This window comes from Bactrocera neohumeralis, unplaced genomic scaffold (assembly GCF_024586455.1).
Source record: "Bactrocera neohumeralis isolate Rockhampton unplaced genomic scaffold, APGP_CSIRO_Bneo_wtdbg2-racon-allhic-juicebox.fasta_v2 ctg3973, whole genome shotgun sequence".
NCBI lineage: Eukaryota > Metazoa > Arthropoda > Insecta > Diptera > Tephritidae > Bactrocera > Bactrocera neohumeralis.
In genome coordinates this window covers 1-13,436 of record NW_026091113.1, presented here as the reverse complement: position 1 = coordinate 13,436, position 13,436 = coordinate 1, and the positions used below count along the sequence as shown (strand labels likewise).

The 13,436-nt window shown below is 36.1% G+C and overlaps 1 pseudogene; it reads left to right on the top strand.

Moving 5' to 3' along the window:
- Positions 1-2,061: 2,061 nt before the first annotated feature.
- On the top strand, positions 2,062-2,231 carry LOC126767082 (small nucleolar RNA U3; annotated as a pseudogene).
- The last annotated feature ends 11,205 nt before the right edge of the window (positions 2,232-13,436 follow it).

Below are 13,436 nucleotides of genomic sequence, written 5' to 3'. Positions count from 1 at the left end.
CTTTATTTTACGGACAAAATGCCAAAGACCAAAAGCAGTTGGAGAAAGTGTGTTGCTGGCTGCAGCGAGGGAGGAAGGGTTTTTAATTTTCCAAACAGTGGAACGGATCTCGAACGGTGAGTAATTAAAAAACCCGTTAAATAGTCCAAAAAACATATTTATGTTACTTTGTGGAAAATTTCGACAATTTTCTGAAATATGTGTTTCGATTTTTTAATTAAAATATTAATTTTGGATATCGGATAATAGTGAAATTTAAATGAGGTTCCGTTTATTTTTAAGTGTGAGGATATTAAAAATTAGTTTTGATAACGGGAAAATTTTTTTAATATTGTATATGTGTTTGAATAGTAGTTTTCGATTTTTAATCAAATAAATTATTTTTGTAACAGTTTTCGCGCAGAGAAAGAAAAACTCCTGACCGATAATACTAACGCATTTATTCAGACTGCCGTTTTTCAATAATCGTATGATCTAATGTACTGTTTTATAGTACATAGACAAGTTATGTATCATCAATTCGAAATTATAAATATGTTTCTGCTTTCCCAACGCCTTAGTAAGTATATCTGCTGCATACTCATTTGTTGGAATGTACTGAACTTTACATCTATTTGCCCAACATCGTATTTCTCACGGATGTACTGATACCGAATGTCGATGTGCTTGCTTCGCTTCTGCACCATCGGGTTTTTCACCACAAACTGCGCACTTTGATTGTCGCATAAAACCGTAGTAAACCCTTTTGTATAGTCCGTGTAACCCAGCTCACAAAGCATACCACGTAGAAAAACTGTCTCTTTTGCACATTGACACAATGCGATGTACTCTGCTTCCATTGAGCTTAACGCAACCACAGACTGCTTTCTTGATTTCCAAGCTATTGCTCCATCAGCTATCGTAACGAAATAACCTGTGTACGATTTTCTGTCTATACTATCGCTACCCCAGTCTGCGTCTGTGAAACATACAAAATTTTTAAAATTTGCAGAAAATTTAAATTTACTGAGACAACTTTGATACCACATGCGCAATATCCGGGCGAGAGATTATAGCCAGGTACATAAGCCCACCAATTAAGCTTTGGTACGCTTTTGTCTCCAAATGGCCGCAATGTTTTTCACACCTCTTAAGTATCGTCCCTGGAGCCCATGAAGTTGCCGCTGGTTTGCAATCTGTCATGCCCCACTGCCGTATAAGTTCCGTAGCATATCGTGTTTGATGTATCGTTATATAACCACGATCGCCATCGCGCTCTACTTCCATACCCAAATAAAAAGATATTGTACCGCGACCGACCGCCTCAATATTCTGCTTTAAAACTTCTATTATGTTCTGCATTTCTTCTTTCTTTGAGCAAGCCAAAATCACATCGTCTACGTATAGACCGATGATGCTCACCTTGGTATTACAACGTCGTATATATACCGATGGGTCGGATTTGCACCTTTTAGAACCTGATTCTAGTAGTATTTGCGTTACTTTTTGAAGTTATACCTCTTATACGAGTTCGAAAAAGGTTGCGATAGATTCAGGTTGCGCAACCTTGCTCAATATGAATCTACGCAACCTTGTCTGCGAAGATGTTCGAGCAGCAAGCGAAGCGGTGACGACAATCGGCGATCGTTTGTTCGTTTCTTTCGGCACAGCTCGGCTTTTCTACCAACAACACAATGTTGCCATGCTTATGCTGTTGTTGTTTTTGTAGAACAATGTTTCAATTTTTGGTTGGTGACATATTCAATAAAAAAATCAATTCTGTTGGGATTCGAACCTACGTACCTACGTGCTCGTCGTTACTTTTCAAGCGCTTACCACCAAGACCACCATTGACACTTGTATTGCGTTGTCCTAATTATGGTTTGGTTATGCATGAAAGAAATATACAATGGATCGCCGATTGTTACCTCTTTCCTTGCTACTGCTGCGCATATGTATGTTTGCATGCTTGTTCATTATTGAAGTTATACTGCTTTTTCTTTCCTTTGTCTTTCATTTCTGCGAATTCTCTATTTTATGTGAGCTTTTGTTGAAATACCCTGCGTTGGCCGTTGAAAAATTAAGGCTATACTTTACAGGATTATTTCTGTAGTTAGTCTTCATTTACATTTTTTGGAAATCGACCCGCGATGACGAGGTAATCGTTTTATCTGACAGCGTGAGGTTTAAGAAGTTCATTTCTAATTTTGTCTTGTGGCATATTAGAAATGATAAAACGACTTCTGAGTGGTGATTTTAATGAATAAATTCCTTTTGGGTGAAATGCTCTGCGTTGGCCGTTGAAAAGTTAAGACTATACTTCTCAGGATCATTCATTCCTTTCATTTCTTCAAAGAAATTAATGACCTTTAGAAATATGCATATTTGCATTATTTCGTTGTCATTTCCATATTCGTAGCAATAGAATTTCTATGGCATATGTAAAGTAATGGCCGCCGATTGTCACCCGTTGCCGCTGTGGCAGCTTCGCCTACAAACATGCGCAAATATGTATGTATGTATACGTATGATCGTAAATACATATCGACGCAGATTTTTGCGAGAAGCACCAGAAAGTTGTGCAATTTATGATTTTTAGCTTTTGCCATCGTCGCGAAAAGACGACTTGTTGGCAAAGGCATGCTCGGGGAGATGTTACGGCCTCTGCTTTTATGAATGAAGCGAGATCGCTTGTGGTATTTGCGCCTGCGTTCATTAATGAAATCGTTTTTGTTGTAAAATGTACTATACTTGTTCTTCGCCAATTTGGCTGCCATATTGACTTGTGAAGATCAAATTTTTGGTGGTGACATATTCATATGTGTACGCATATGTATGTTTGTATGTTTGTGCATTATTTGTTTGGCAATGTATGCAAATATATGTACATATAAGTATATATGAATGTATGAACATGCAAGTCAATGCGCGCACATGTAACAAGTATATTGATAAGTGATGAAAATACGATTTCAATTTCTGAACGCGCAGCGATAACTGCAGGGCCTTCAACGCGTGTTGATGGATTGAAGAAGAGAGATGATAACGCTGCATATTCTCTTCCGCAACGAAGAGACAGAACTACTTTTCTAGTCAAAGTTCCTTCATTTAGACTTTGCTTTATTCTTCACTTTATGTGCATAAAATAAATTTATAAAATATGAATTTAAGTTTCTAGTTTTCTTTCATACAAAATGACATGTATTTCTTGGAATATCACTAAGAAGTAAAACTTCATCCGCGCCTAGGGACTCAACGCACCTTTTTTTTGTTCCACCCACGACCGGCTTGCTTCAGACCGTACAAAGCCTTTGTAAGCTTGCATACCTTGTTTGGATTGCTTGCATCTTGAAACATTGGAGGTTGTCACATATACACCGTCTGCTCCAAATCACCGTTTAGATATGCCCCAACGATGTCAATGTGATTGACAAAGTTCTTGGTCTCTTCTTGGTTATCCGCGCTTTCATGATGTGCCAAAGGGTTTCTATGAGGTTTATATCAGGACTGTTCCCAGGCCAGTCCAGTGATAAAACACCCAATTCTGCTAAATATTTTTTTATCTGAAAAAAATTAAAATGTGTATTAACCATGTCTTTGTAAAAATGAAATGTTATTAAGGTTATGTAATATAAAAAAAAGTTTACTTACCGATTTGGCTTTGATTCTGGCATGGCATGGCGCAGAATCATCTTGAAAAATTATGTTGTCCATATAGGAAAAGTGCTCTTCAATTGAAGGTACCAGGTTTTCCTGTAAGATCTGTTGCTATTTAATTGCGTTAATATTTCCATCAATCAAGGCCAAATGTCCAACACCATGATAGGAAAAACACCCCCAGATCATCCGACTACCCCCCTGCCTGACCGTACGTTTGACACATTCATTACTAAAACGTTCACCAACTCTTCTGCGAACGTACGACATTCCGTCTGAACCGAAGATGTTAATTTTGGACTCATCCGAAAATATGACCTTTCTCCAATCTTCTTTGGTCCAATTTTTGTGTAGTTTCGCCCATTGGAGGCGTTTTTGTCGCATTTTTACCATCAATAGTGGTTTTTTGGCGGGTCGACGAGCAGTTAGTCCGGCTTCTTGAAGGCGCCGTCGTACTGTTCGCGTACTGATTTCGGATCCATTTGATTCCTGAATTTCGCTTCTGATGTCTTCAGCTGTTTTAAATCTGTTCTGAATACTAATTCGTTTAATATGGTGGTCATCCTTGGTAGTTGTCTGCTTCGGGCGGCCGGAACCCGTTTTGCGTTTTAAAGACTTAGTCTTCGCATATTTCTGAAGGAAAGCACTGACAGTAGTTTTGCTAAAATTTATTTTACCACTAATTTCTCGTATACTCAAGTTTTGCGATCGCAAAGCAAAAATTGTCGCTTTATCAACTTCAGTCAGTTTTGGACTTTTTCCACATTTCATTTTATTTGCAGCCATGTGTATACTCAGGAATATAAATAAAAGCGTTTTATTGTAGCTGAATAATGTACTTGCTCCAATAAATACTTACTTTTATAATAAAGTTTGATTTGTTAACACTGCATCGATTTAAAGTCACTACAACTAAGTGTCCCGTTTTTTTTTGTCCGCTACTGTACTTCTGCGAACAGCCTAGTGCAACTAACCTCGCCTTAAACTTCTCAATAGAACTGTCAGGTTTGCACTTTATTGCAGATATCCATTTGCATCCGATTAAATTGCTGTTATTTGGCCTATCCACCAAGTCCCACGTTCCATTTCGCATCAACGAATCGTATTCTTCCGACATTGCCGCTTTCCAGCTATCTGCTTCTTTTGAATTTAGTGCCTCGGTAACAGTGCCAGGATTTTCAACAATAGAACTTAGCATCTCCGGAGAAGGGCCTGTACTATAAACTCTCTTCGGCCTACCTACTCCGCCTGAACGTACGAATTTAGGTCTTCCTCGCTTTCTCTTATTGCTACAGCAACCTCTTCATAGTCGGACTCAGACTAGGGATGAAAACAATGCATCGATGTTTCTGAAACATCGATATTTTTGTCAAAAAACATCTATGTTCGCCATCGATGTTGTGATTCTAAAAACATCGATACATCGATGTTGCCTGGATCGATGTCTTATGTCGATGTTTTTTCAAATACTCCACATCTTGGCAGCACTTTTTCTTTGTATTAATGCGAAAAAAATCTGCTTCGAAATGCTTTGGCAAACTGTCATGTGTTTTGTTGTAAAATATGGAGAATTCGTTGGTTGAATGTGCACTTGAATAAACTGAGAATTCGCTTATAAATTAATGCGAAATAAGTTTTACAACAAAATTTCGTGCTATGTGTGTCAGAACTTGTTTTTGAGCGTTTAATATAAGTTTTGCTAAAATACAAGATGACCCCGCAGTCGTTGTCCTGCGTGAAATTATGTGTTTAGAAACGAAAAAGTTGAATTTATCATTTCACTTTTTATCAATGCATCGCAGCTTGATAAACAACATTTTTTGGTTAGTGTTTCGGTGTACTATAGGAAAGATGGTCTATTCAAAGAATTTAGAAATTCCACGATCGATCAATTTGTATGAGCTCAAGTCTCCCGGAATTTGACTTTAATCTTCCACTTTAAGTCAACAACATCGGTATTTTTGGCAGCTAACATTGCGCGTGCACTTAAGGAATTGTAGTTACGATAATTTGTCCAATGTCCGAATATTCGTGATGAGTTCATCTTTGGTGAATTGGAAAAGCGAAAATGCAATTGATGTCAAACCACCGGAGTATCAACCGGAATTTACCCATTTCCAATTCTTAGCGAATACGATGTAAAATGTCTTCGGCAATGTCAATTTTGTTCGTATTCCACAATTGACGCTAATTTGATGGCTGATCATCGCGAAAAGTGTGCGAACTTCATTCCAGTGATTATCATGTTCCAGCAATTGTAATTGTAATTGTATGTATAATATCAAGATATTTCCGAATAGAGCAAGTTCTCGCAAACGGTTAACTGACGAAAGTTGAGAAAAAACTCGTAAATGTTAATTTTGTTGCTGGGGGTGTTTTCTCTGTCTGTACTGTATTCTCTGTGTTGAAATAGACTATTTGGTCATTCTCCAAATTAACTGCGAGACGCACAACAGTCGGAAAACGTTCATGAATCGCAAAAGTAAATATCATATAAAGCGCTTTATTGCAGTTCACGTATCGACCGTATCGTTCAAGATCAGTAACCGCCATGTTGCTTCCTTTGGTGATGTATTTACACACGTATTTTATCGATTACACCAAACTGCAATACGCTACATTGACATGACTTTTGAATGTGAATTAGACAACAGTGGCGAATATGGTACGATCCATATGTTGTCGACTTCGATGTGTTGTTAACTTCGATATTCACGCCTCTAAATTGAATGCTAAATGTTCTGCCATTGTCATCGGGTGAGCGACGCTGATACATTGGATATCCATCATTTCTAGTTTGTGTTTCCGAAAGAAAAGCACCTGGATAGTGTTTCGTACATTTATTGTCAGACATACAAACCGAAGTAGTATTGTGATGTCCGTAAGGTAACATGAACCATATTGGTTTCGTATAATTCTGCTTCTATCTCTGGATCAGGAATTTCCGCAGAAATGATTTCATCAATTTGATTTGGTGTAACCACCATCCACCATCCAAAGAAGAATATGTCCGTGCGTTAAACCTCTCTTTTGCCACTCAACAGAGTACATCCAGCATCTAACAGCACCACATATACGTTGCTTTAAGATAAAGTTTACAAAACATCCCAACTGTTGTTTGAAAAGTTGTCCTCTGACATCGTGACGATCGCTTGCTGATTGCCCGCGATCCATAATTTCATTCGTATGTCATCGCATCCTGGGAATACTCGGTCATGTGCCATTGGCTGTCAATATACATACTTATGTTGATGCCAAAACGAACGCGACCTCTTCGTGGTATCGTAACAAATTTCAATCTGTAATTGAGCACTCTGTGTGAAACACACATAACGTTTTCACGGAATAAATTTCAATAATTTTTTTTTTGAATAACCGGAATAAAGAAAGCAAACGACAAATTTGACAATTGAAATACAAAAGGAAAAAAGTTTAAAAAAATGTTTGTACGAAGAAAAGTTATTTTTTTTGGAATTGTCCAACTTTCCGACTTTTCCTCACGAAAAGCATACGGTTTTTTATTTCTAAACTTTCCTCGATCCATAGCGAACAACCACTGAAAATTTTATCAAGATTGGTTCAGCTGTTCTCGAGCATTAGCGTTACTAACAGCATTCATTCGTTTGTATGGGAAAAAGAAAAGGGCTTTTTTAGTGGTTTTCCGGCTCAACGAACATTTAAAAAAATAATTGGCAAAATTGGTCCAGGCGTTTTTGAGTTATGCGCCAGCATTTAAAATAATGTTCGTTTTTATTTCCTTTTTAAAATCGTATTTGAAATTTTATTTTCTTCATATTTTTTTTTTTCGGAAAATTTTCCAGAATTTTCTTAAGTATTCTCCTTGTTTGGGCGGAGACCTGTCCGAATTGGTGGTAATCACCGAAATTGGTCCAGGCGTTATCCAGTTATAAGCGTAGTAACTAACGTCACTTTCTTTTATATACTTAGATATAGATAGTATTAGTAGTACTATCTATGTATCAACCACAGTAAATGTAATGGACGGGTCCTCTATTACTACATATAATGGTTTCCGTTTTTCTAACAAATCTTATGTGTCTGTCAGTATAGGAGTTAAATATTGTATATTTATACTAATATTATAAAGAGGAAAGATTTGTACCTATTTTTGTATGTTTGTATGTTTGTAATGAATAGGCTCAAAAAGAACTGGACCGATTTAAAAAATTCTTTCACCAATAGAATGCTACATTCTTCCAATTTGACATAGGCTACATTTCATTTTGAAAAAAATTTAGGATCCATGGTAAAATTTGAACAATGTAACCGAAGGAGTAGGAAAATGAGTCTTAAATTGTCTTTCTTCTAATGCGCTGCCGAAACTGTTAGCGATAGAACAAAATAAAGTACAACAATTTGGAAGAACATCATAATGTCTAGAAAAAACTCAGCGGTAGCATATGTCCAACTATTGTAGTTATGTCACTTCAACAACTTTTTTCATTTTAAACATTAATGAAAATGCTAACCAAATTCAAACCATGCTATTTATCTGTACTAATATTATAAATATGCTATTTATCTATACTAATATTAATATTATAAATATGCTATTTATCTATACTAATATTAAAAAGAGGAAAGATTTGTACCTATTTTGGTATGTTTGTATGTTTGTAATGAATAGGCTCAAAAAGTACCCGGCCGATTTAAAACATTCTTTCACCAATAGAATGCTACATTCTTCCAATTTGACATAGGCTACATTTCATTTTGAAAAAATTAGGGATCCTTGGTAAAATTTCAACAATGTAACCGAAGTGTAGAAAAATGAGTCTTAAAATGTCTTTCGTCGAATGCGCTGCCGAAACTATTAGCGACAGAACAAAATAATGTACAACAATATTGAAGAATATCATAATGTCTACAAAACACTCCGCGGTAGCATATGTCCAACTTTTGTAGTTATGTCACTACAACAACTTTTTTTCATTTTAATTATTAATGAAAATGCTAACCAAATTCAAATCATGCTACTTATGTGTTTTTATTAATCCTTATTCAAATAAATTATTTTATGGTCAAGACCATTTAACTATCTATAAAATAGTTTTTTAAATTATTTAAATTGGATTTTCCATTCAAAAGATATTACGAATTAAAAAATTCAAACAGTAAACAAAACCGCCATAGCGCGTGGCCGTCGTTTGCGATGCATTCTGAAAAGCGCGCCGGGCCAGAGAATGTAAAGTATAGAGAAGGTGCAAATTGAATTCTGTATGATGTTCGAATTGGTGGCTAACAGAGCCGATAGAATCAAAAATATTTGTAAAACAACTGAATTCATGCCAGAATAAATAAAAAGAAATGCTTTGAAGAAAAATATACAAAGCATTCTCTGAGTCACATGTGCGTGATTATTTTGTATTATATGAACCATTGTTTTCTGGAAAATGGTAAAATTTTTAATTATTTTTACAAAATCGGAGAGTATTATAATTTTGTTCACATAACGGTTGTTTGTAAGTCCTAAAACTAAAAGGGTCAGATATAGGGTTATATATACCAAAGTGATCAGGGTGACGAGTAGAGTTGAAATCCAGATGTCTGTCTGTCCGCCCGTCCGTCCGTGCAAGCTGTAACTTGAGTAAAAATTGAGATATCATGTTGAAACTTGGTATACGTATTTCTTGGCTCCATAAGAAGGTTAAGTTCGAAGATGGGAAAAATCGGCCCATTGCCACGCCCACAAAATGGCGGAAACCGAAAACCTATAAAGTGTAGTAACTAAGCCATAAATAAAGATATTAAAGTGAAATTAGGCGCAAAGGATCGCAATTAGGGAGGGGCATATTTGGACGTAATTTTTTTGGAAAAGTGGGCGTGGCCCCGCCCCCTGCTAAGTTTTTTCTACATATCTCAGAAACTACTATAGCTATGTCGACCAAACTCTACAGAGTCTTTTTCTTCAGGCATTTCCATATACTGTTGAAAAATGGAAGAAATCGGATGATAACCTCGCCCACCTCCCATACAAAGGTTATGTTGAAAATCACTAAACGGGCGTTAACCGACTAACAAAAAACGTCAGAAACACTAAATTTTACGGAAGAAATGGCAGAAGGAAGCTGCACCCAGGCCTTTTTTAAAATTGAAAATGGCCGTGGCGGCGCCCACTTATGGACCAAAAACCATATCTCAGGAACTACTCAACCGATTTCAATGAAATTCGGTACATAATATTTTCTTAACACCCTGATGACATGTACGAAATATGGGTGAAATCGGTTCACAACCACACCTTCTTCCAATATAACGCTATTTTGAATTCCATCTGATGCCTTCTCTGTATAATATATACATTAGGAAATGAAAATACAATTCAATGCTCAAAGTACACAAATTGATCTAATCTAATTAATTTTACAGCAAAATAAAAAAATATGTAAATTATTATCACTTTATAATGCGGGAGTATAAAATGTTCGGTGACACCCGAACTTACCCCTTCCTTACTTCTTTTTCATTAATATAATTTTTTAATTTTTAAATAAATTAATATTTCAAATAAATTATATTTATTTCGACTATTAAAAAGTGAAGAAGAAAATTGATGACCTCCATGAAATATGCATATTCGCATTATTTCGTTATCATTTCCATATTTGTATCTATAGAATTTCTATGACACATGCATATGTACATACATATTTATATTATTTCTTTGACACATTTGTCTGTATGTTTACGAAAGCAAATGCGAGCAACACTAAAGTTAACTGCCATAAGCAGAATAATGTTGGATAAGCAATTAACCAATTAACATCCGGCACGCGCAGTATAAACTACAGCCAGGCTGACCAACAATAATGCAACCATTGCAACAATTGCAAATCAACATCCGGAATACGCGGAATAACGCGACACAAGTAAATAAGTCAATAGTACTAGCATAAGTAATTTTTAAGTTATAAATAATGAATAAATTGAAATTGTAATTAGTCTTATTAGAACATTTGACAATAACGGTCATTTTTGACCAAAAAATAAATTTTTTTTAGCCGTTTTAATCTAACCGGCAATAATTGGCGCCCGAGCTAAAAAAAGCTTGTTCGGTTCGTGAAAGTCTAAAAGTGCCGTTAAGAAAAAAACGCCGCGAAAAAGACAGTGTTAACCTTTAACTGGTGACAAGCGGTCTCACAAGCCGAGCGGATTAAAGGATAAAAATAACCAACACAATAAGAGCATGAAAAGGATAGGGAAAAAGACTTCCTGGACGCTCCAACGATACCGACGAGGAATAGCAGCGAAAAGCCTACAAAAACAAAAACAGTAAAGGATCATGAAGCTGTATATAGTGTAAGTAGCATAAGAAATATAATTAATCATAAAAAAACAGAGAGAAAAAATTATGAAAAAAGTTTAGGAAAAAAAATTTGTTATTAATAATAAATAAATTATTAAGTGAAAGGAAAATATTAATAAATTATTAAGCTAAAGAAAAATTGTAAAAGAAACGTAAATATTGCCTAAGTTTGCGAAAAATCAAGGAGAAAGATTTTAAATTAATCAAAAATTTTATGCATTTATATTAATAAATCAAGAACCAAACGAGAAGTCTGGTTTTAGCTATAGTATAAGTAAATATAAATAACCAAAAAATAAAATACGGCTTGTACAGCCAATAACATAAACTAAACTGAAAATAGTATTGCTTAACTCTGCGATTCCGTAGCCAACTCAGGAGTTGACCGGACCCTCCAGGGTAAAAAAGCCCCCTTCCTAGAAGGAATAACAAAAAATATAAATATTCAAACTAAAATAGTATAAAATTTTGAAAAAAAATAATAATAAAATTTAACAAGTAAGAAAGGGCTAAGTTCGGGTGTCACCGAACATTTTATACTCTCGCATGGTAAAGTGATAATCGAGATTTCATAATACGTCATTTACATATTTTTCAAATACCGTATTTTTGTAAAGTTTTATTCCGCTATCATCATTGGTTCCTGATGTTTATACTCGTATTATACAGAGAAGGCATCAGATGGAATTCAAAATAGCGTTATATTGGAAGAAGGCGTGGTTGTTAACCGATTTCACCCATATTTCGTACATGTCATCAGGGTGTTAAGAAAATATTATATACCGAATTTCATTGAAATCGATCTAGTAGTTCTCTGAGATATGGTTTTTGGTCCATAAGTGGGCGGCGCCACGCCCATTTTCAAGTTTTGAAAAAAGCCTGGGTGCAGCTTCCTTCTGCCACTTCTTCCGTAAAATTTAGTGTTTCTGACGTTTTTTGTTAGTCGGTTAACGCACTTTTAGTGATTTTGAACATAACCTTTGTATGGGAGGTGGGCGTGGTTATTATCCGATTTCTTCCATTTTTGAACTGTATATGGAAATACCTGAAGAAAACGACTCTGTAGAGTTTGGTTGACATAGCTATAATAGTTTCCGAGATATGTACAAAAAACTTAGTAGGGGGCGGGGCCACGCCCACTTTTCCAAAACAATTACTTCCAAATATGTCCCTCCCTAATGCGATCCTTTGTGCCAAATTTCACTTTAATATCTTTATTTATGGCTTAGTTATGACACTTTATATGTTTTCGGTTTCCGCCATTTTGTGGGCGTGGCAGTGGGCCGATTTTGCCCATCTTCGAACTTAACCTTCTTATGGATCCAACGAATACGTGTACCAAGTTTCATCATGATATCTCAATTTTTACTCAAGTTACAGCTTGCACGGACGGACGGACAGACGGACGGACGGACAGACAGACATCCGGATTTCGACTCTACTCGTCGCCCTGATCACTTTGGTATATATAACCCTATATCTGACTCTTTTAGTTTTAGGACTTACAAACAACCGTTATGTGAACAAAACTATAATACTCTCGTTAGCAACATTGTTGCGAGAGTATAAAAATAATGGCAAATCCAAACAATCTAATTAGACCCCCCGTACTTGGGATTAATCCTCCTGCTGCATCAACAGCAACGTCAGGCCCTAATAACACAATTCCGCCAGAATTGGCCAACATGATAAAAAAACTTTAGCAATAGAGGCAAGTGTACCTAATGTAGTACATAATATTCTTAATAATAAAATAAATCCGGTCATTATGGACCAAACAATTGACCCACAATTCCAAAACAACATGAATGAAATAGATAAGATTCCAGACGTTGTGAGATCCCTAAGAGAATTTTCAGGAAATGCCTCAGAATTTAGTTCCTGGAAAAAAAGTGTCGAACGCATTTTAAGAATTTACGAACCCTCAAAAGGGACACCTAAATATTTTGGCATTTTAAATGTCATCAGAAATAAGATAGTTGGAAAGGCAGATATAGCCTCTTAGAATCCTACAACACCCCCCTAGACTGGTCAGCAATCTCCCGCTGCTTGACTACTGACCACGCAGACAAACGAGACATAGGTTCTCAAGAGTACCAAATGACATGTCTCATACAAGGACGAATGACGAATTTTACCAAAAGGTATATGGACACTTATCTTTACTTTTGAACAAGATAGGATGTATGGAGATATGAGAAGAGGCAGATCACTTGTTAACGGAGAATTACCGCGCTAAAGCCCTCGAGATTTTTATAAGAAGACTTTCTGGTGATCTTCCCCGGCTACTTGGCATTAAAGAACCAAAAAGCCTACCCAACGCCCTCCATCTTTGTCTCAAATTAGAAAACCAAAGCTTGAGAGCTTCTCACGCTAATAACCAAACCTTTATCACACCATCAACTTCTCGTCAACAACTCATAAATCAGCAACAGCCCCGACAGCAATACCCAGATATCATCAACCATTAAAC